The sequence below is a fragment of the Hylobates moloch genome, unplaced genomic scaffold, assembly GCF_009828535.3.
Source record: "Hylobates moloch isolate HMO894 unplaced genomic scaffold, HMol_V3 SCAFFOLD_3, whole genome shotgun sequence".
Classification (NCBI taxonomy): Eukaryota; Metazoa; Chordata; class Mammalia; order Primates; family Hylobatidae; genus Hylobates; species Hylobates moloch.
This window is the reverse complement of record NW_026652278.1, coordinates 31151255-31170690: the sequence shown is the minus strand read 5'-3', so window position 1 is coordinate 31170690 and position 19436 is coordinate 31151255. Positions and strand designations below refer to the sequence as shown.

The 19436-nt window shown below is 50.4% G+C and overlaps 1 protein-coding gene across 3 annotated transcripts in view; it reads right to left on the bottom strand.

Moving 5' to 3' along the window:
- The window catches only part of CUEDC2 (CUE domain containing 2), a 14296-nt gene extending 11840 nt beyond the window's left edge, over positions 1–2456 (bottom strand). For all 3 annotated transcript variants that reach the window (XM_032179193.2, XM_032179195.2, XM_032179194.2), the window contains exon 1: positions 2314–2456. The gene's annotated coding sequence lies outside the window, so the exon portion shown is untranslated. The remainder of the gene's footprint in view (positions 1–2313) is intronic.
- Between the last annotated feature and the right edge of the window lie 16980 nt (positions 2457–19436).

The window sequence follows — 19436 nt, the reverse complement described above, 5'->3', positions numbered from 1 at the left end:
CACTCTTGTTGCCCAGGCTAGAGTGCAATGGCGTGATTTTGGCTCACTGCAACCTCCACCTCCTGGGTTCAAGCGATTCTCCTGCCTCAGCCCTCCTGAGTAGCTGGGATTACAGGCATGTGCCACCACGCTCGGCTAATTTTGTATTTTTAGTAAAGACAGGGTTTCTCCATGTTGGTCAGGCTGGTCTCGAACTCCCGACCTCAGGCGATCTGCCCGCCTTGGCCTCCCAAAGTGCTCGGATTACAGGCGTGAGCCACCGTACCCGGCCTGAAAGCCCAGTTTCTAGGGAAGAAGCTTCTCAGGGATGTGTCTCATGCTTCTGGGTTTTTAGCCAAGGCCTGGGGGCCAGGGAATTTTTAGGAAACTCTTCACTGTCCCCAAATAAAAAGACTTGCTCCCCTAAGCTTTTCTCTAGTTTGTCTTCCAAGGGAACATCCTCCCTCCCTCCTCCTGTTCTTGGTCTACCCAAACTTCACCCAGGCTTCTAAGCTCTTTTACCCTTCCCCATCCCCGGTAGCCTTCCTCAGCACATCCTTCCTGCTCAGGGGCTCCTAATACTTCTCCCCGCATAGCCCCTGAGTTGGGGAAGATCTAGTCTGCCAGACTGGTTTCCTAAGTAGCACCTAAGCAGCCAGCCTTCAGGGTAAGAACATGATTTCCATGAGACATTTCAAATTCCAGATGTAGCCCACAGAACTCCATTACTTCTTGGGGGCCCCAAATTAGAGATCATTGGTTGATGGTGTCTACCAAATGTGACTGTCATCCTGCCATGAGTCCTGCCTAAATGCCTCTGATGATGGTAATATTAGCATTTATTGCCTCTGCTTACCAGGCATTGTCCTAAGCACTTTTACATGTATTAACTTACCTAATCCTTACAATAACTCTAAAATGTAGATACTATTATTATCCCCATTTTATTTTATTTATTTATTTTTTTGAGACAGAGTCTCGCTCTGCCATCCAGGCTGGAGTGCAGTGGCGCGATTTCGGCTCACTGCAACCTCCACCTCCCTGGTTCAAGCAATTCCCCTGCCTCAGCCTCCCGAGTAGCTGGGATTACGGTTGCATGCCACCATGCCTGGCTAATTTTTTTGTATTTTTTAGTAGAGACGGGGTTTCACCATGTTGGCCTGACTCGTCTCGAACTCTTGACCTCAGGCAATCCACCCGCCTCAGCCTCCCAAAGTGCTGGGATTACAGGCATGAACCACCGTGCCCGGCCATATTATCCGCATTTTACCTGAAAGGAAATGAAGGCACTATGAGGTTAAGTAACTTGCCCAAGGTCACAGGGCAACTTAATGGCAGATTTACATCCAGGCTGTCTGGCTCCAGAACCCTCACTGTTAACCACCACACTACATCACCTCTCACGATGCAAATTGTGTGGCCCCATCCTATATTCTGAATCTCCTCTCCTGCCTGGCTGGCTATATTGCCTATTTCAGAATCTTTGCTCACACCATTCTCCCAGCTCAGAGCATCTTTCCCTCTGCCTCTCCAAATCTCATTCTGCAGGACTCCCTTTCTGCAGCCAACCCTAACTGCCCCACCTTCACTGCTCCCAGCTAGCCTGGGAGCTTCCCAAGAGCAGCACAGGCCTGGACCCTGCAGATGCTAGATAGAGACACTGTGGACAAATTTAAGTGAGAGTGGGGTAAGAAGTACTATGCTGCTCCCTTGGGGTGGGGAGGTGCTTAAAGTGGAGGGAGAGCAGGCCATGTGGGAGGAGGAATCCTGGGAGCTAGTGTGAAAGGAGTCCCAGCGAACTTCTCAGGGAGGCAGCAAGGGGTCTAGCATGGAGGTCTTCACTGCTTCTCCCAGCCCCTGTGAAGCCCGGTTCCTGAGGCCCTGGACCCATAACGCAGGCCTCAGAGGATATCATTGTCCTCTGATACCCAAGTCAGACCTCAGAGGCACCAAGGGCATTGAGGGGAACAAGGGATCCCTGCATCCAAAGTCAGGCGGGAGCACAAACAGGGAGGGCGAGCACAGGAAGTGGGACCGCGATGATGGACGACCCCTGAAGCAGCAGCTCCCTAAACCCGCTAGCGGGACACCCGTAAACGTCCAGAATAGTGGGCCCGAGGGCACAGGGATGCGGCTGTGGCCTTGGAGGACACATGACGAGGCAGGCCTGAGCAAACTGGATGTGCCTTGATACAGGCCACGGCGAGAATCAGAGATGGGGGTCCGACGGGCCCCGGGGGGGGGTACCGTGGGGGAACACACCGGACGGGTACCCTGGGTCAGCGCTCTCCGCGACTCTCCTAGCCCTGGGCCGGGGGCAGGAGGGGAAATCACCTGCTCCGTCGGGCGCCGCCGGCGACTTGTCCCGCGCGGTGCAGCTCTCATCCCCCAGCCCCACCAACGAGATCAAAGGCGGGGCCCAGAGCGGTTCCCTTCCAGAGGCGCCGTGGCGGCCATGTTTGAGAAGGGCACGTTGCCCACAACAGGGCGGAGCTTCTGCGCTAATTCTCAAACGTCCCAGGGCTATGGACGGGCTCCCGTGGCGGCCAGTTTTGTTGCGCGTAGGGAGGAGTTAGGCGTGAAGGTTTTGAGAGGGGTGGAGTCGAAGTGGGTAGGACTGCATCCCTGTCCTGTTCCTTCTCTTCCGTCAGAGACCCGAAACCTTTCTCTTTCTTTCTCTCTCTCGTCTCTCTCTCTCTTTTTTTTTTCTTTTCTTCTTCTTCTTTTTTTTTTTTTTTTTTTTTTTTTGGGAGGGAGCCTCGCACTGTCGCCCGGGCTGGAGTGCAGTGGCGCGATCTCGGCTCACTGCAACCTCCGCCTCCCGGGTTTAAGAGATTCTCCTGCCTCAGCCTCCTGAGTAGCTGGGATTACAGGCGCCCGCCACCACGCCCAGATAATTTATTGTATTTTTAGTAGAAACGGGGTTTCACCATGTTGGCCAGGCTGGTCTCGAACTCCTGACCTCGTGCGTGATTCGCCTGCCTCGGCCTCCCAAAGTGCTGGGATTACAGGCATGAGCCACCGCGCCTGGCCTCTTTTCTTTTCTTCTTTCTTTATTTTCCTTTCTTTCCCTCCCTCCCTCCCTCCTTTCCTCCCTTCCTTCCTTATCTTTCTCTTTTTTTTCTTGGTGTTACAGCCCCAGGCTGGAGTGCAGGTTCACGAGTGCGAACATGGCCCACTACAGGCTCGACCTGTTGGGTTCAAATGATCCTCCCATCTCAGCCTCCGGAGTAGCAGGAACCACAGGCGCGTGCCACCACGCCCAGCTAATTTTTTTTTTTTTTTTTAGAAACGGGGTTTTTGCCACGTGGCCCAGGCTGGTCTCTTAGGTGCTGACTTCCCCACCCTGTCTGTACCTTTTATATTCCCTTAACAGCAATGTCTCCCCCAGATTGGGGTGAGCTACAGTTCTGTGTCTCCGGAGGGTGGAGCCTGGGATTTTAGACGTGGTCTGGGAGAGGTGGGGTGGTAGCAGGTGCCAGGATGAGGATCCACCTGAGCCCTGTCATGGACAGCCTGTAGACCATGCCTACCCCCCCGGGGCCTTCATCCCCCCCATGTTGGCAGGGCTGCTTGTCTAGGACAGGAGGGCTGAACTCCAGGGCCCAACAAGACCTCAGCTTCCTCTTTCTGTTCCTGCTGCCACAGATTCCCAGTGCTGCCCTGTGGGGAAGCCCCACAGCCCTCCCCTCTTGGGAACCCTGAAATGGGTCACAAAGGGAAGAGTCCCCTTCAAGGATAAACTTTCCCATCCCCCATCAGCAGGGATAAGCCCTTTTTAGTGCTAGTTCCCTTGTGGGGTGCTGGGGACCCGGAAGCTGTTCCTGCCCTCAGGGAGCTCACAGTCCAAGAGAGAAGTTCCATCTTTCCTCTCCCCTAGGGACTAAGGCAGTGCCAAGATACTATGCTGCAGTGGCTCACACCTGTAATTCTAGCACTTTGCAAGGCTGAGGTAGGAGGATCGCTTGAGCCCGGGAATTTGAGACCAGCCTGGGCAACATGGCAAAACCTCGTCTCTACAAAAAATTTAAAAAATAAAAAATTATCTGGGCATGGTGACACACGCCAGTAGTCCCAGCTACTCCAGAGACTGAGGTAGAAGGATCATTTGAGCCCCAGAGGTCAAGTCCGCAGTAAGCCGTGATTGTGCTACTGCACTTCAGCCTAGTGACAAAGCAAGACCCTGTCTCAAAAAAAAAAAAAAAAAAAGAAGAAAAGGAGAAGGAAGAAGAAAGAAGAAACTATGGGGAAAACGGGATGACTGCTTATTGCTTTCTCTTCCACCTCTGGTCCTCACAACAGGCTCCTTCCTCTTCTGGCCTCAGAGACAGCAAGATGTTGGCTGTTTGGGGGAGGTAGCAGGGAAGGAAGGGGCACATTTGGCGTCGCATTGCCCATAAAAACACTGCCACTCCAGCCTGGTGATACTAGGGTTAATGAGGGGTGGGGTGACAGCGACTTTGAACTCTGGCCAGGCAAGCCCCTAGGAAGGGGGTGATGGGCAGCCCACAGCCCCAGGCCTCTGCCTGTCCTCCAGAGACCAGCCATCCCTTTCCTCCCCCGTCCCCTTTCCTGCTTCCCTCTGTCCATTGCACAATACTGATGACTCTTCTCTCCCTACCACCCTCCATTCCTGGAACTTTCAAGTTTCCTCAGTAGAGCTGCCCTGAGTTCTGGCCCAAGACCCCTGCAAGCCATCTCTGACTGTGTGCCTTCCCCTCTTCCGTATCCCCTGTTTGTTGGATGGCAGCTGCATGTGACTAGGTATCAGAAAGAACTTCCTGAGCTTTCAAGGGAGGAGGATGGAAAAGACTTCTTAGGGGGAGTCTCTCCTTTCCCAACTCAAACTCTGGGGAGTCCCAGCTCTGTGCAGCAGGAGTCAAGTTCTGGAGGGTTGAGGACAGAAGATAGGCTGAGGAGAGGGACCCCCACAGACACAAGGACACACACATACTGTAAGGTAGGGGCTCCCGGGATCCCTGCCCTGAGGGATTTTGAAGCTGGCCGGACCTTCAGCCCCTGATTTTCTTTCCCCTCAGGTCTCAGTCTCTCCCTCCCCAAAATGGGAACAGACTCCCCACTGCCCTTTGGTGCTGCTTAAAGCCACACAGAGCTAAAGGAGGCAGAGGGATGCCTCTTCACCGCCATTCCTTCCAGTGAATTTTGCAGCTGGTGTTTGGGTGCCTGGATCGCCTTAGCTGGTGGGAAAAGCTAGAAACCTACGCTGAAGCTTCCCCTAGCACATCCATTCCCCATCATCCTGCTTCAAAATGAGAAACTGGACTTGAATTTGGCATAAAGGGCAGATTTTTCAGGCAGAGGAGAGAGAGAACCCAGCGGGCTGGTCTCAAGGGGTGGGAAGAACTCAGAGACCAAGGTGAGGAAGGGGAGACTTCAAAGAATGGCGGGGGCGGGGTCCCGCTCTGGCTTGAGGTTAGAAAGGGCTCTCTGGGCAGGGTTCCTGGCCCTCCCACACCTTCCTCCTTTCTCAGAAGAGCCAGCATGGGGCGGGGGCGGGAGGCGGCTGGGGCGGGGGTGGGGGCCTTATTTAAGGAGCACCGGCTGAGAACATCGTTGCAGATCCAGCCCCAGGAGCCAGAGAGAGGAGGTTTCGTGGGTAAGTGGCGGTCCCTTTCTCTGGATTCAAGCAGGGGTCGGGATGGGGTGCCCCTGAGGTGCAGGCTTGGCTTTCCCTCTCTGGGATAGGCTGCAGCTTTGCCATGTGAGTGAGGGGAACACCCAGCCCTCGGCTGAACTCTCCAGAAAATGAAAGTGTGCTTCAGGGAACTCTTTCTTTTCCACTTCTCTATCCCAGGTACTTCAAACCTTTATTCAGGGTTTTGGGGAGATTTCTGGGGAGCTAGGACTCCTGGGCTGGGACTCCTATCTTGGGGATCCATATCTTGGGGACTCCCTTTAGCTCAGAAAGCCCCTTGGTTTGCAGAGAGATGCCCTTCTCAGTGTGCGTGTCCTGGCTCTTTCCCCAGCCCCTCACCCTTCCAGCCCCACATCAGGCCCCACCAGGAACACATCTGGGCAGGAAGCGACAGGACTGAGTATGCAGTACCCAGGCCTGGGGATGGATCCCTGCCATAGCCCTGAGCCCCCTCCCTTCTTAACCTACTCCAATTCCTGTTGGAATTTATGGAACTCCTGTCCATTTCCTTAGCTGTGGGCCCCCATTTTCAGCTCCAAGCTCAGACCCTTCCTGGAATAGGAGATCTCTTGGTAACACAGGTTCCTTATGTGATCCATCCTGGGCCTCAACTTACTCATCCTGGGAACGGGAGACAATTCACAGAAGAGAACATGCAAGAGCAGCGTCCAGGCTGAAAGAACTTTGGCCACCTGGCACTGAGAACTGAATTCCATAGGCTGTGAGCTCTAGCAAATGCCCTGTGGACTCAGTTCTGGTGCCCGGCAGTGCTACAATATCAATGCCAAGGCTGTGGGGCAGCTGATGGTTCAGGCTCCCAACTTCCCAGCCAGGTGCTTCTGCAGGCCCACATCTTGCCCACTGGCCAAACCTTTAAATAACTTTGACCCGGGCTACTCTTTTGCTCAAAGACGTCAGGAGCTCTCCGAAATCTTTTTACCCTGCCAGAAAGTCTTCTATAGTACGGCCTCCACTTAGCTTTCACGCCTGATCTTCCATCACCTTCTGCTCATAACCTGCCACTAGTGAACCCCTGCTGCTCCAGCTCCACACTTCTCATGCTGGTCCTTCCTCAGTGCTTCTGGGGACACCTCTTGCCTGTCACTGTCTGTGGGAATCCTGGACATTCTTCAGAGCCTCTCTCAGATGCTTCTTCTTTTTTCCTTTTTATTTTTTTTTGGGGGGGATAGAGTCTCATTCTGTGGCCCAGGCTGGAGTGCAGTGGTGCAATATCAGCTCACTGCAACCTCCACCTCCCAGGTTTAAGTGATTCTCCTGCCTCAGCCTCCCCGAGTAGCTGGGACTACAGGCATGTGCCAACACACTCGGCTAATTTTTTTTTTTTTGAGACGGAGTCTTGTTCTGTCGCTCAGGCTGGAGTGTAGTGGTGCAATCTCGGCTCACTGTAACCTCTGCTTCCCGGGTTCAAGTGGTTCTCCTGTCTCAGCCTCCCAAGTAGCTGGGATTATAGGCGCACACCACCACGCCTGGCTGATTTTTTATTTTTAGTAGAGATAGGGTTTCACCACGTTGGCCAGGCTGCTCTTGAACTCCCGACCTCAGGTGATCCACCTGCCTTGGCCTTCCAAGGTGCTGGGATTACAGGCACGAGCCACTGTGCCCAGCCAGATGCCTTTTCCAAGAAGCCTCTCTCAACTCCCCAAGAGTGCATATGATCTCTTACAGATCCTCCACACCCCTCTTCATGAGCCCTGTAGGGTCTAGTCCAGTGTCCAGCATATAGTAGCTGTTCAATAAATATTCCTTGCATTTTTGTTGAGTTTGTCTCGTGTATGAAGAGACAGTTTGACCTACAGGTTAAGACTGCAATCAGTTAGCCAGGCATGGTGGTGCATGCCTATAGTCTCAGTTACTCAAGAGGCTGAGATGGGAGGATGGCTTGAGCCTGAGAGGCAGAGGTGGCAGTGAGCCAAGATCATACCACTGCACTCCAGCCTGGGCCACAGAGCAAGACCCTGTCTCTCTCTCAAAAAAAAAAAAAAAAAAAAAAGAAAAGAAAAGAAAAAGAAAAAGAAAGAAAGAAAAGAAAAAAAAGATAAGAAAATTACAATCAAATTTCCCAGGGACATTCTTGGGGTACAGCCTTGGGTAAGTTGTTAACCTCAATGGCCCTCAGTTTTCTCATCTGCAAATGGGAACGATAATTGCATCCATGGGATATAATTATATCCACATCAAGGTTTTGTGAAGATTAAATTAAATGTGTTGATAGTTTCTGTTCAGGGCTTTAACGTGGTGCCTGGCATAGAGCAAGTTCTCATAAGTGTGTGATGTTATGATTCCTATTTTATTCCCTTGAGTAGAATGTGAGCCAGACAAAGGTAAGGTCATTGCGGGGTGGAGGAGGGCTTGAAATTGGTCAGTCAGGGCTTGTTGACTGAGGGGGTCCTGACAAAATGGATTGGGTGACAGGTAAGGCTGGGGCAGGACCAGGAGGAGGAGGCCATCAGGTCAGGGCTTGGAAGCCCAGGCTCCTCTGGGAGCTAAGAGTCCTGGATTACTGCCTACAGTTTGAGCTCGGGTGAAGCACTCCTTCTTGATGGCTCTGGTTTCCCAGCATAATGTAAATTGAAGAGATTGAACCAGATGAACAGCAAGGTCCCTGGAAGCCCAGATGTTTTATGAGTTCTGAGCTTCTAAGTTAACTTCAAAGAAAAGATCAAACAAAGAAGCATCTGTGCTTCCTCCAGGGCTCACATCGACAGGGCCTGGAGTGAAATTGGATGCTGGACTCTGAGTGGTAGCACCTCCTTCAAAACGCCTGCAGTCAGGGGCCCTCCTCCCTCACTGGGGCTGGGGCTAGGGGTAAACTGTGTGCAGTCCAGGGCCACTTCCAGAGAATGCCCCAGGGAGGAATGACTAAGAGAATGCAGATCGTCAGGTGGGGGACATTGAGAGACTTCAAGACCCAAGATACTTCAAGACCCAAGACTTCTGGACCCAAGAGGACAGAGAGGGAAGTGAATACACAACACACCTTATGCTGGAGTGGGACTCATCATTTATTTGAAGCCTGCATTGTTTCAAAAAAGGATTTGAGAATGCTCACCAGCATGCACACAATTCTCCAACATTAAAAAGTAAAATCAGGCTGGGTGTGGTGGCTCATGCCTCTAATCTCAGCAATTTGGGAGGCCCAGGTGGGCAGATCACCTGAAGTCAGGCGTTCGAGACCAGACAAGCCCACATGGCGAAACCCCGTCTCTACTAAAAATACAAATACAAAAATTAGCCAGGCGTGGTGGCAGGTGCCTATAATCCCAGCTACCTGGGAGGCTGAGGCAAGAGAATCACTTGTACCTGGGAGGCAGAGATTGCAGTGAGCCAAAATCAGGCCACTGCACTCCAGCCTGGGCAACAGAATGAGACTACGTCTCAAAAAAAAGTAAAATCAAAGCCAGGTGTGGCTGGGCGCAGTGGCTCACGCCTGTAATCCCTGCACTTTGGGAGGCCGAAGTGGGTGGATCACAAGGTCAGGAGATCAAGACCATCCTGGCGAACATGGTGGAACCCCATCTCTACTAAAAATACAAAAAATTAGCCGGGTGTGGTGGCAGGCGCCTGTAGTCCCAGCTACTCGGGAGGCTGAGGCAAGAGAATGGCTTGAACCTGGTAGGTGGAGCTTGCAGTGAGCCGAGATGGTGCCACTGCACTCCAGCCTGGGCGACAGAGCGAGACTCCACCTCAAAAAAAAAAAAAAAAAAAAAAAAAGCCAGGTGCATTGGCGAGGGCTTGTATTCCCAGCTATTCAGGAGCCTGAGGTAGAAGGATCACTTGACCCCAAGAGTGTGAGGCTGCAGGGAGCAGTAATTGCACCAGTGCACTCGAGCCTGGGCGACAGAGCAAGATCTGTCTCAAAACAAATAAATAAAAATGAATAAATTATTTTGAAAAAGTAAATACTGTCTAATGTTAGCACTATGTAAAAAAGAGGTTTAAAAGATAAGCTCAGCCGGGCGTGGTGGCTCACGCCTGTAATCCCAGCACTTTGGGAGGCTGAGGCGGGTGGGTCACGAGTTCAGGAGATCAAGACCATCCTGGCCAACAAGGTGAAATCCTGTCTCTACTAAAAACACAAAAATTAGACGGGCGTGGTGGCGGGCGCCTGTAGTCCCAGCTACTCGGCACGCTGAGGCAGGAGAATTGCTTGAACCCAGGAGGTGGAGGTTGCAGTGAGCCGAGATCGCGCCACTGCACTCTAGCCTGGGTGACAGAGACTCTGTCTCAAAAGAAAAAAAAAGCTCACTGGTGCAGTGGCTCACGCCTGTAATCCCAACACTTTGGGAGATCAAAGCAAGTGGATCACTTGAGTCCAGGAGTTCCTTTGAGACCAACCTGGGCAACATGGCGAAACCCTGTCTCTACTAAAAATATAAAAACTTAGCTGGGTGTAGTGGCACATGCCTGTAGTTCCAGCTACTAGAGAAGCTGAGGAGGGCCAGGCGCGGTGGCTCACGCTTGTAATCCCAGCACTTTGGGAGGCCGAGGCGGGCGGATCACGAGGTCAGGAGATCGAGACCACAGTGAAACCCCGTCTCTACTAAAAATACAAAAAAATTAGCCGGGCGTGGTGGCGGGCGCCTGTAGTCGCAGCTACTCGGAGAGGCTGAGGCAGGAGAATGGCATGAACCCCGGGGGCGGAGCTTGCAGTGAGCCGAGATTGAGCCACTGCACTCCTCCAGCCTGGGTGAAAAAGCGAGACTCTGTCACACAAAAAAAAGAGAAGCTGAGGAGGGAGGATCAATTGAGCCCAAAAGGTCGAGGCTGCGGTAAGCAATGATCACATCTGTGATCCTAGCATTTTGGGAGGCTGAGGAAGGAGGATGGCATGAGCTCAGTAGTTTGAGACCTCACGACAGACAGTAACAGAAAAGGGGTGATCTCCCTAGGTATATCCAAGCAAAGTGGTCAGGGGATAGCGTTTATGTGTGCCTTTAAGGCATTTGGCTCAGGGCTGGGGCTTGTTTCTTTCAGTGTTTTGGCAACAGCCTAGATAATTTTATCAGTGCCAGGAAATGTTCAAGACCCCAGTGTGGGTTCAAGCCTTCAGGGTAAAACATGTTGGGTCACAGAGGGGTCAAAAGGACTCTGATCTTTGGGTCAAGACACAGAAATAGGGGACAGACACTGGGGGACCCTACAGCTTTGATAACTTAGTTAAGGTGATATACACCAGTTTTCCCTATTATACGACTAGCTTACTCTTTTTTGCTTTGTAATTAATAAATATCTTATTGGAACATATTTTGAAACTAAACTAAATAAATATCCTGTTTTTATTCAAATTTGTACTTATTAGTTTTATTATCCATGAATGACCTGAATCAATTTAGTATCACCTGAATCAATTATTACTATGATGGCTGGGATGGGAATGGCAATTTTCTTTTCTTTCGTTTCTTTTTTTTTTTTTTTGAGAAGTTTCGCTCTTGTTGCCCAGGCTGGAGCGCAATGGCGCGATCTCAGCAGCTCACTGCAACCTCTCCCTCCTGGATTCAAGCAATTCTCCTGCCTCAGCCTCCCAAGAAGCTGGGATTACAGGTGCCTGCCACCACGCCCGCCTAATTTTTGTATATTTAGTAGAGATGGAGTTTCACCATGTTGATCAGGCTGGTCTTGAACTTCTGACCTCAGGTGAACTGCCCACCTCAGCCTCCCAAAGTGCTGGGATTACAGGCGTGAGCGATGGCGCCCAGCTTTTTTTTCTTTTCTTTTTTTTTTTTTTCCAAGAAAGAGTTTCACTCTTGTTGCCCAGGCTGCTGGAGCGCAATGGCTGCGATCTCAGCTCACCACAATCTCTGCCTCCTGGGTTCAAGCGATTCTCCTGCCTCAGCCTCCCGAGTAGCTGGGATTACAGGCATGTGCCACCATGCCTGGCTAATTTTGTACTTTTAATAGAGACAGGGTTTCTCCATGTTGGTCAGGCTGGTCTCCAACTCCCAACCTCAGGTGACTGATCTGCCCGCCTCTGCCTCCCAAAGTGCTGGGATTACAGGCGTGAGCCACCGCACTGGGAATGGCAATTTTCTAATTTTATTATTCCTTCTACTGTAAGGATTAGTTTTTCCTTCATTATTTATTTATTTAGTGATTATTAGTATGGACTTATGGATTCTTATTTTTTTGAGTGAGTTATAATGAATTACTGTCATTATTCGCTTTGATGCTTAAATTGTCCCTGATTTGGCCAGTGGAAGTCCCTTGAAGCTGGTTTCTTTGTACTTTTGACTTTTTTTTTTTTTTTTTTTTTGAGACGGAGTCTTGCTCTGTCACCCAGGCTGGAGTGCAGTGGCGCCATCTTGGCTCACTGCAAGCTCCGCCTTGCAGGTTCAAGCGATTCTCCTGCCTCAGCCTCCTGAGTAGCTGGGATTACAGGCGCCTACAACCATGCCCAACAAATTTTTGTATTTTTAGTAGAGACTGGGTTTCACCATGTTGGCCAGGCTGGTCTCGAACTCCTAACCTCGTGATTGACCCTCCTCGGCCTCCCAAAGTGCTGGGATTACAGGCGTGGGCCACCGCGCCCGGCCACTTCAGGTCTTTAGTTCTAAATTCTATTCCCAACTAAAAGGAACGAGGGTCCATATATCAGATGGTTCACGCCATCCTCCTGCCTCAGCCTCCCGAGTAGCTGGCACTACAGGCGCCTGCCACCATGCCTGGCTAATCTTTTATATTTGCAGTAGAGACGGGGTTTCACCGTGTTAGCCAGGATGGTCTCGATCTCCTGACCTCGTGATCCGCCCGCCTCGGCCTCCCAAAGTGCTGGGATTACAGGTGTGAGCCACCGCGCCTGGCTGTACTTTTGACATTTTTGAGCAGTCCTTTATTTTTTGGAATAAGTTGTTCTAGGCTCCTAATGTACCTTCACTGCCCCAGACCTGGAATCAGCCATTTGCCCAAGGACCCTCGTTCCTTTTAGTTGGGAATAGAATTTAGAACTAAAGACCTGAAGTGGCCGGGCGCGGTGGCCCACGCCTGTAATCCCAGCACTTTGGGAGGCCGAGGAGGGTCAATCACGAGGTTAGGAGTTCGAGACCAGCCTGGCCAACATGGTGAAACCCAGTCTCTACTAAAAATACAAAAATTTGTTGGGCATGGTTGTAGGCGCCTGTAATCCCAGCTACTCAGGAGGCTGAGGCAGGAGAATCGCTTGAACCTGCAAGGCGGAGGTTGCAGTGAGCTGCTGAGATTGCGCCATTGCACTCCAGCCCGGGCGACAGAGTGAGACTCCGTCCCCAAAAAACAAAAACAAAAACAAACAAACAAAAAGAACTAAAGACCTGGATTTTGGTCATTCTTATTGCTACTAGCTGTCATTGTTCAGTGATTCAATTTCCATCTCAAAGACTTTACATTCGACAATTTAACACTTGTATATGTGAACAAAGATGCATATTCAAGGACATTTATTTTTCTCATCACCCTTACTGCTTCCAAATAAAACGAAGTCATCTCTTCTATTTCCTGTATTACAGTCATGTATTACACTTGATCTTAGCCAAAAGGCCGAGAAGCGATTACAGTCATGTATTGCTTAATGATGGGGATACATTCTGAGAAGTGCATCATTAGGCCATTTTGTCATTGTCTGAACATTCTAGAGTGTACTTACACAAACCTAGATGGTAAAGCCAACTACACACCTAGGCCATGTGGTAGAGCCTATTGCTCCTAGGCTACAAACCTGTACAGCTTGAGGCTGTACTGAATACTGAAGACAACTGAACACAATGGTAAGTGTTTGTGTATCTAAACATAGAAAAGTTACAGTAAAAATGCAGCATCGGCCGGGCGCGGTGGCTCACGCATGTAATCCCAGCACTTTGGGAGGCCGAGGCGGGCGGATCACGAGGTCAGGAGATCGAGACCACGGTGAAACCCCGTCTCTACTAAAAATACAAAAAAATTAGCCGGGCGTGGTGGCGGGCGCCTGTAGTCCCAGCTAATTGGAGAGGCTGAGGCAGGAGAATGGCGTGAACCCGGGAGGCGGAGCTTGCAGTGAGCCGAGATTGTGCCACTGCACTCCAGCCTGGGTGACAGAGCAAGACTCCGTCTCAAAAAAAAAAAAAATGCAGCATTATAATCTTACGGGACCACCATCATATATGCGCTCCGTCATCAAGCGAACCATCATTACGGGGTGCATGACTGTACTTCAAAGCCTAACTGCCCCCCACTTCCATGATGACCCCTCTACAGTCTCTTTTCCACACAGCAGCCAGAATAATAATAATTTTTAATTCTGATAACATTACTCCTATGCTCATAACCCTCCACCCACTAATAATAAAATCCGGCCAGGCGCTGTGGCTCGCTCCTGTAATCCCAGCACTTTGGGAGGCCGAGGCGGGTGGATCATAAGGTTAGGAGTTTGAGACCAGCCTGACCAACATGGTGAAACCTCATCTCTACTAAAAATACAAAAAATTAGCCGGGCATAGTGGTGAGTGCCTGTAATCCCAGCTACGGCTACTCAGGAGGCTGAGGCAGGAGAATCACTTGAATCTAAGAGGCGGAGATTGCATTGAGCAGAGAGATCACGCCACTGCACTCCAGCCCAGCCTGGGCTGGGCGACAGAGTGAGACTCCGTCTCAAAAAAAAGCAAAAAACAAAACAAAAAAGAATAAAATCCAAAATTATCAATACGGCTTCATCGCACCACAGGTTCTGCTTAATCTCTTATCACCTGTGCTTGCTCACAGGACAAGGACACTCATCAACAGTGTGGTCATACCTGCTTTTCTCCCCCAGGTACTCAAATGACTTGCAAAGGTCTTTATTATGGCCATACTCAAGTCACCTCTTGGGAGAAGCCTCCTCAATCCCATTTAAAACAGCACCCATCAATTATCACTATTTGACACTATATCACATATTCACCTATTTGCTTGTCAGTCTCTCCTCCTCTGTTACACCTCTAATGTAAGGTCCATGAGGGCAGAGACTTGTTTGGTTTTCTGCTGTAGCCCCAGTACCTGGAATTCTAACTGGCATATTTGGGCTCTCAATGCCTGTCGAGTGAATGAAGATAACTTTCACTCTTTAGGGCTTTTGCACCCACCATACCCTCTGCCTGGCTTCCCCCTCACCCTTCTCTGAATGGTTAACTTTGCATTCTTTAGATCTCAGTTTAAATGTCACCTGTTCAGAGAAGCCATCCCTGATTATCTTATTCTAAAGTAAGTTCTGACACTTATTTTTTAAATCAAAAATAAAAATAGACCAGATGTAATGGCTCAACCTGTAATCTCGCCACTTTGGGAGGTCGAGGTGGGTGGATCACCTGAGGTCAGCAGTTTCAGACCAGCTTGGCCAACATGGTGAAACCCTGTCTCTACTAAAAATACAAAAATTAGCTAGGCATGGTGGCACACACCCATAATCTCAGCTGCTTGGGAGGCTGCGGCAGGAGAATTGCTTGAACCCCGGAGGTGGAGGTTGCAGTGAACTGAGATTGCCCCACTGCACTCAACCCTGGGTGACAGAGCGAGACTCCGTCTCAAAAAAAATAAATAAATAAAAATAAATAAATAAAAATAAAGGCTGGGCGGGGTGGCTCACGCTTGTAATCCCAACACTTTGGGAGGCCGAGGTGGGTGGATCACGAGGTCAGGAGATCAAGACCATCCGGGCTAACACGGTGAAACCCCATCTCTACTAAAAATACGAAAACAAATTAGCCGGGTGTGGTGGCAGGCACCTGTAGTCCCAGCTACTCGGGAGGCTGAGGCTGGAGAATGGCATGAACCCAGAAGGCGGAGCTTGCAGTGAGCTGAGATCATGCCACTGCACTCCAGCCTGGGTGACAGAGCGAGACTCCAGAAAAAAATAAATAAATAAAAAATAAAATAAATAAAATGTGACAGGCAAAACAGTGCAACTCTTTTTTTTTTTTTCTCGAGACAGAGTCTTGCTCCGTCCCCCAAGCTGGAGTGCAGTGGCGCGATCTCGGCTCACTGCAAACTCCGCCTCCCGGGTTCACGCCATTCTCCTGCCCCAGCCTCCCGAGTAGCTGGGACTACAGGCGCCCACCAACACGTCCGGCTAATTTTTTGTATTTTTAGTAGAGACGGGGGTTTCACCGTGTTAGCGAGGATGGTCTCGATCTCCTGACCTCGTGATCCGCCCGCCTCGGCCTCCCAAAGCGCTGGGATTACAGGCTTGAGCCACCGCGCCCGGCCAGTGCAACTCTTTTTATATAATTAATACTATGTGCGGCCAGGCATGGTGGCTTATGCCTGTAATCCTAGCACTTTGGGAGGCCGAGGCGGGTGGATCACTTGAGGTCAGCAGTTCAAGACCAGCTTGACCAACATGGTGAAACACTGTCTCCACTAAAAATACAAAAAAATTACCTAGGCATGGTGGCATGTGCCTCTAATCCCAGGTATTTGGGAGGCTGAAGTAGGAGAATTGCTTGGACCCAGGAGGCAGAGATTGCAGTGAGCTGAGATGGCGCCATTGCACTCCAGCAGCCTGGGTGACAAGAGCGAAACTCCGTCTAAAATACATATATATATTTTTTGTGCATAGAAAAATAGTAGATTGGACCTCAATGATCATTAAGGGGTGAGGGAAATCAGAAAAGACTTTAACTTCCTATATCACATATTTCTTTATTGCAAACTATGTTTAAAACAAACACTGGCCAGGCGCGGTGGCTCACGCCTGTAATCCCAGCGCTCTAGGAGGCCGAGGCAGGCAGATCACGAGGTCCGGAGATCAAGACCAGCCTGACCAATATGGTGAAACCCCATCTCTACTAAAAAAAAAAAAAAAAAAAAAAATACAGGCTGGGCGTGGTGGCTCATGCCTGTAATCCCAGCACTTTGGGAGGCTGAGGTGGGTGGATCACGAGGTCAGGAGTTCAAGACCAGCCTGGCCAAGATGGTGAAACCCTGTCTATACTAAAAATATAAAAAAATTTGCCAGGCATGGTGGCATGCGCGTGTAATCCCAGCTACTTGGGAGGCTGAGGCAGAGAATCGCGTGAACCCAGGAGGCAGAGGTTGCAGTGAGTCAAGATCACGCCACTGTACTCCAGCCTGGGAGACAGAGCAAGACTCCATCTAAAAAAAAGAAAAAAAATTAGCCGGGCGTGGTGGCGCACGCCTGTAGTCCCACCTACATGGGAGGCTGAGGCAGGAGAATCGCTGGAACCCAGGAGGCAGAGGTTGCAGTGAGCCAAGATTGTGCTACTGCACTCCAGCCTGGGCAACAGAGTGAGACTCCATCTCAAAACGAACAAACAAACAAACACTAACATTTTAGCACTTAATACATGCCAGGCACTGTGGTAAATGCTTTCCGTGCACTGTAGAAACACAGATGTCATGGCATCTTCTCAATGACCTTATGAGATAGGTTTTTGTATCATCATCCTCATTTGAGATGGGGAAATTGTTTCATGGACATTAATTCGCCCAAGGTCACACAGCAGACCCATCACACTATGCCACCTCACCTTCTTGTGTTTTATAATTTTTTTTTTTTTTTTGAGACAGAGTCTCGCTCTATTACCCAGGCTAGAGTGCAGTGGCGCAATCTCGGCTCACTGCAAGCTCCGCCTCCCGGGTTCACGCCATTCTCCTGCCTCAGCCTCTCCGAGTAGCTGGGACTACAGGTGCCCGCCACCACGCCTGGCTAATTTTTTGTATTTTTAGTAGAGACGGGGTTTCACCATGGTCTCGATCTCCTGACCTCGTGATCCGCCCGCCTCGGCCTCCCAAAGTGCTGGGATTACAAGCGTGAGCCACCGCGCCCGGCCTTTAGAATTTTTTAAAAAGGAAAAATAAGGTGAAACTAGGGATAACAGAGTTCAGGATGCAGGTTTTATATAAAAGACACTAAACAGGCCGGGCACGGTGGCCACGCCTGTAATCCCAGCACTTAAAGAGGCCAAGGCGGGCGGATCACTTGAGGCCAGGAGTTTGATACCAGCCTGGCCATCATGAGAAAACCCCGTCTCTACTAAAAATACAAAAATTAGCTGGGCGTGGTGGCTCACACTTATAATCCCAACTACTTGGAAGGCTGAGGCAGGAGAATCGCTTGAACCAGGAGGTGGAGGTTGCAGTTGCAGTGAGCAAATTTGACTCTGAGCTCCTTGGAAACCAGGACCAAAAGAAAAATATGATCAGTAATGAGATCCTTAGCGCTTAAAAGATAAAAGCAAACCACTGTTCAGGAAAAACACCTTTTCCAAGGGCTGAGGTTTGAGACAACTTCTCCAAGAAGCTTATAAATACAGCAGTGCCCAGTCAGCTGGCCTACAGCTTCAATAACTCACCTGTGTATACCCAGGTAACTATTGGTCAGTTACAAATGGAAGTTCAGTAAAAGAAATTTCTACAGCTGGGCCTCAGATCTGGCTAGATCCTAGTTAAAATTGGCTATGTGGCCTAACATTCCGGTAAACTCCTAGAATATTGCAAACCTCAGCCTATTAAGAATTAACGATTATTAGCAAGAATTGGAAGACAAGAAGAGACATTCATCTTTTTTTTTATTTTGAGACGGAGTCTTGCTCTGTGGCCCAGGCTGGAGTGCAGTGGGGCCATCTCGGCTCACTGCAAACTCCGCCTCCCGGGTTCACGCCATTCTCCTGCTTCAGCCTCCCGAGTAGCTGGGACTACAGGCGCTCACCACCTCGCCCGCTAAATTCTTTGTATTTTTAGTAGAGATGGGGTTTCACCGTGTTAGCCAGGATGGTCTTGATCTCCTGACCTTGTGATCCGCCCGCCTTGGCCTCCCAAAGTGCCGGGATTACAGGCATGAGCCACGGCGCCCGGCCGAGACATACATCTTAACTTCCAATTAGGCTGGGTTACTTTTACGCCTCTTTTACTGATGAAACTGAGAGTCAGAGAGCCTTAAGTTACACAGGTAGAAAATGTCAGAGCCAGCCCTAAACCCAGGTCTCAGACATCCCTTTCCTAGTCATGCCTACCACACTTCAAAAATAGAGCTTATGAGGCCGGGCGCGGTGGCTCACGCTTGTAATCCCAGCACTTTGAGAGGCCGAGGCGAGCGGATCACGAGGTCAGGAGATCGAGACCACGGTGAAACCCCGTCTCCACTAAAAAATACAAAAAATTAGCCGGGCGTAGTGGCGGGCGCCTGTAGTCCCAGCTACTCGCAGAGGCTGAGGCAGGAGAATGGCGTGAACCCGAGAGGCGGAGCTTGCAGTGAGCCGAGATCGCGCCACTGCACTCCAGCCTGGGCGTCAGAGCCAGACTCCGTCTCAAAAAAAAAAAAAAAAAAAAATAGAGCTTATGCCCTCAGCAACTCGGCGGGTGGTGGGCCAAAGGACCAAGGAGAGTTAGAAGGTGCTGGCCTGCACACTTGGAGGGAGATGGTGAAGAGGGTAGCTGGGCCCAGCGATCAGGCACATGCTTTCTCCAGAGGGCCAGATCAACTTCACGCCCCTCCACCCTACCTTCTTGTACCCCAGGGTGGGCGGTAAGACTCCCATTAAACGGATGGAGAAACACCACCCCAAAACATAACAACGATCTCGCAGTGTATACTTGACTTCGCTCATTTATTTAGTTTTTTTTTTGAGACAGGGGTTCAGTCACCCAGGATGGAGTGCAGTGGCGCGTTCACGGATCCTTGCAGCCCCGACCTCTCGGGCTCAGGTGATCCTCCCATCTCCGCCTCCCGAGTAGGTGGGACTACAGGCGCGTGCCAGCACACCGGCTAACTTTTGTATTTTTTTTGTAGAGACAGGGTTTCGCCATGTTGCCTAGGCTGGTCTCCAACTCCTGGGCTCAA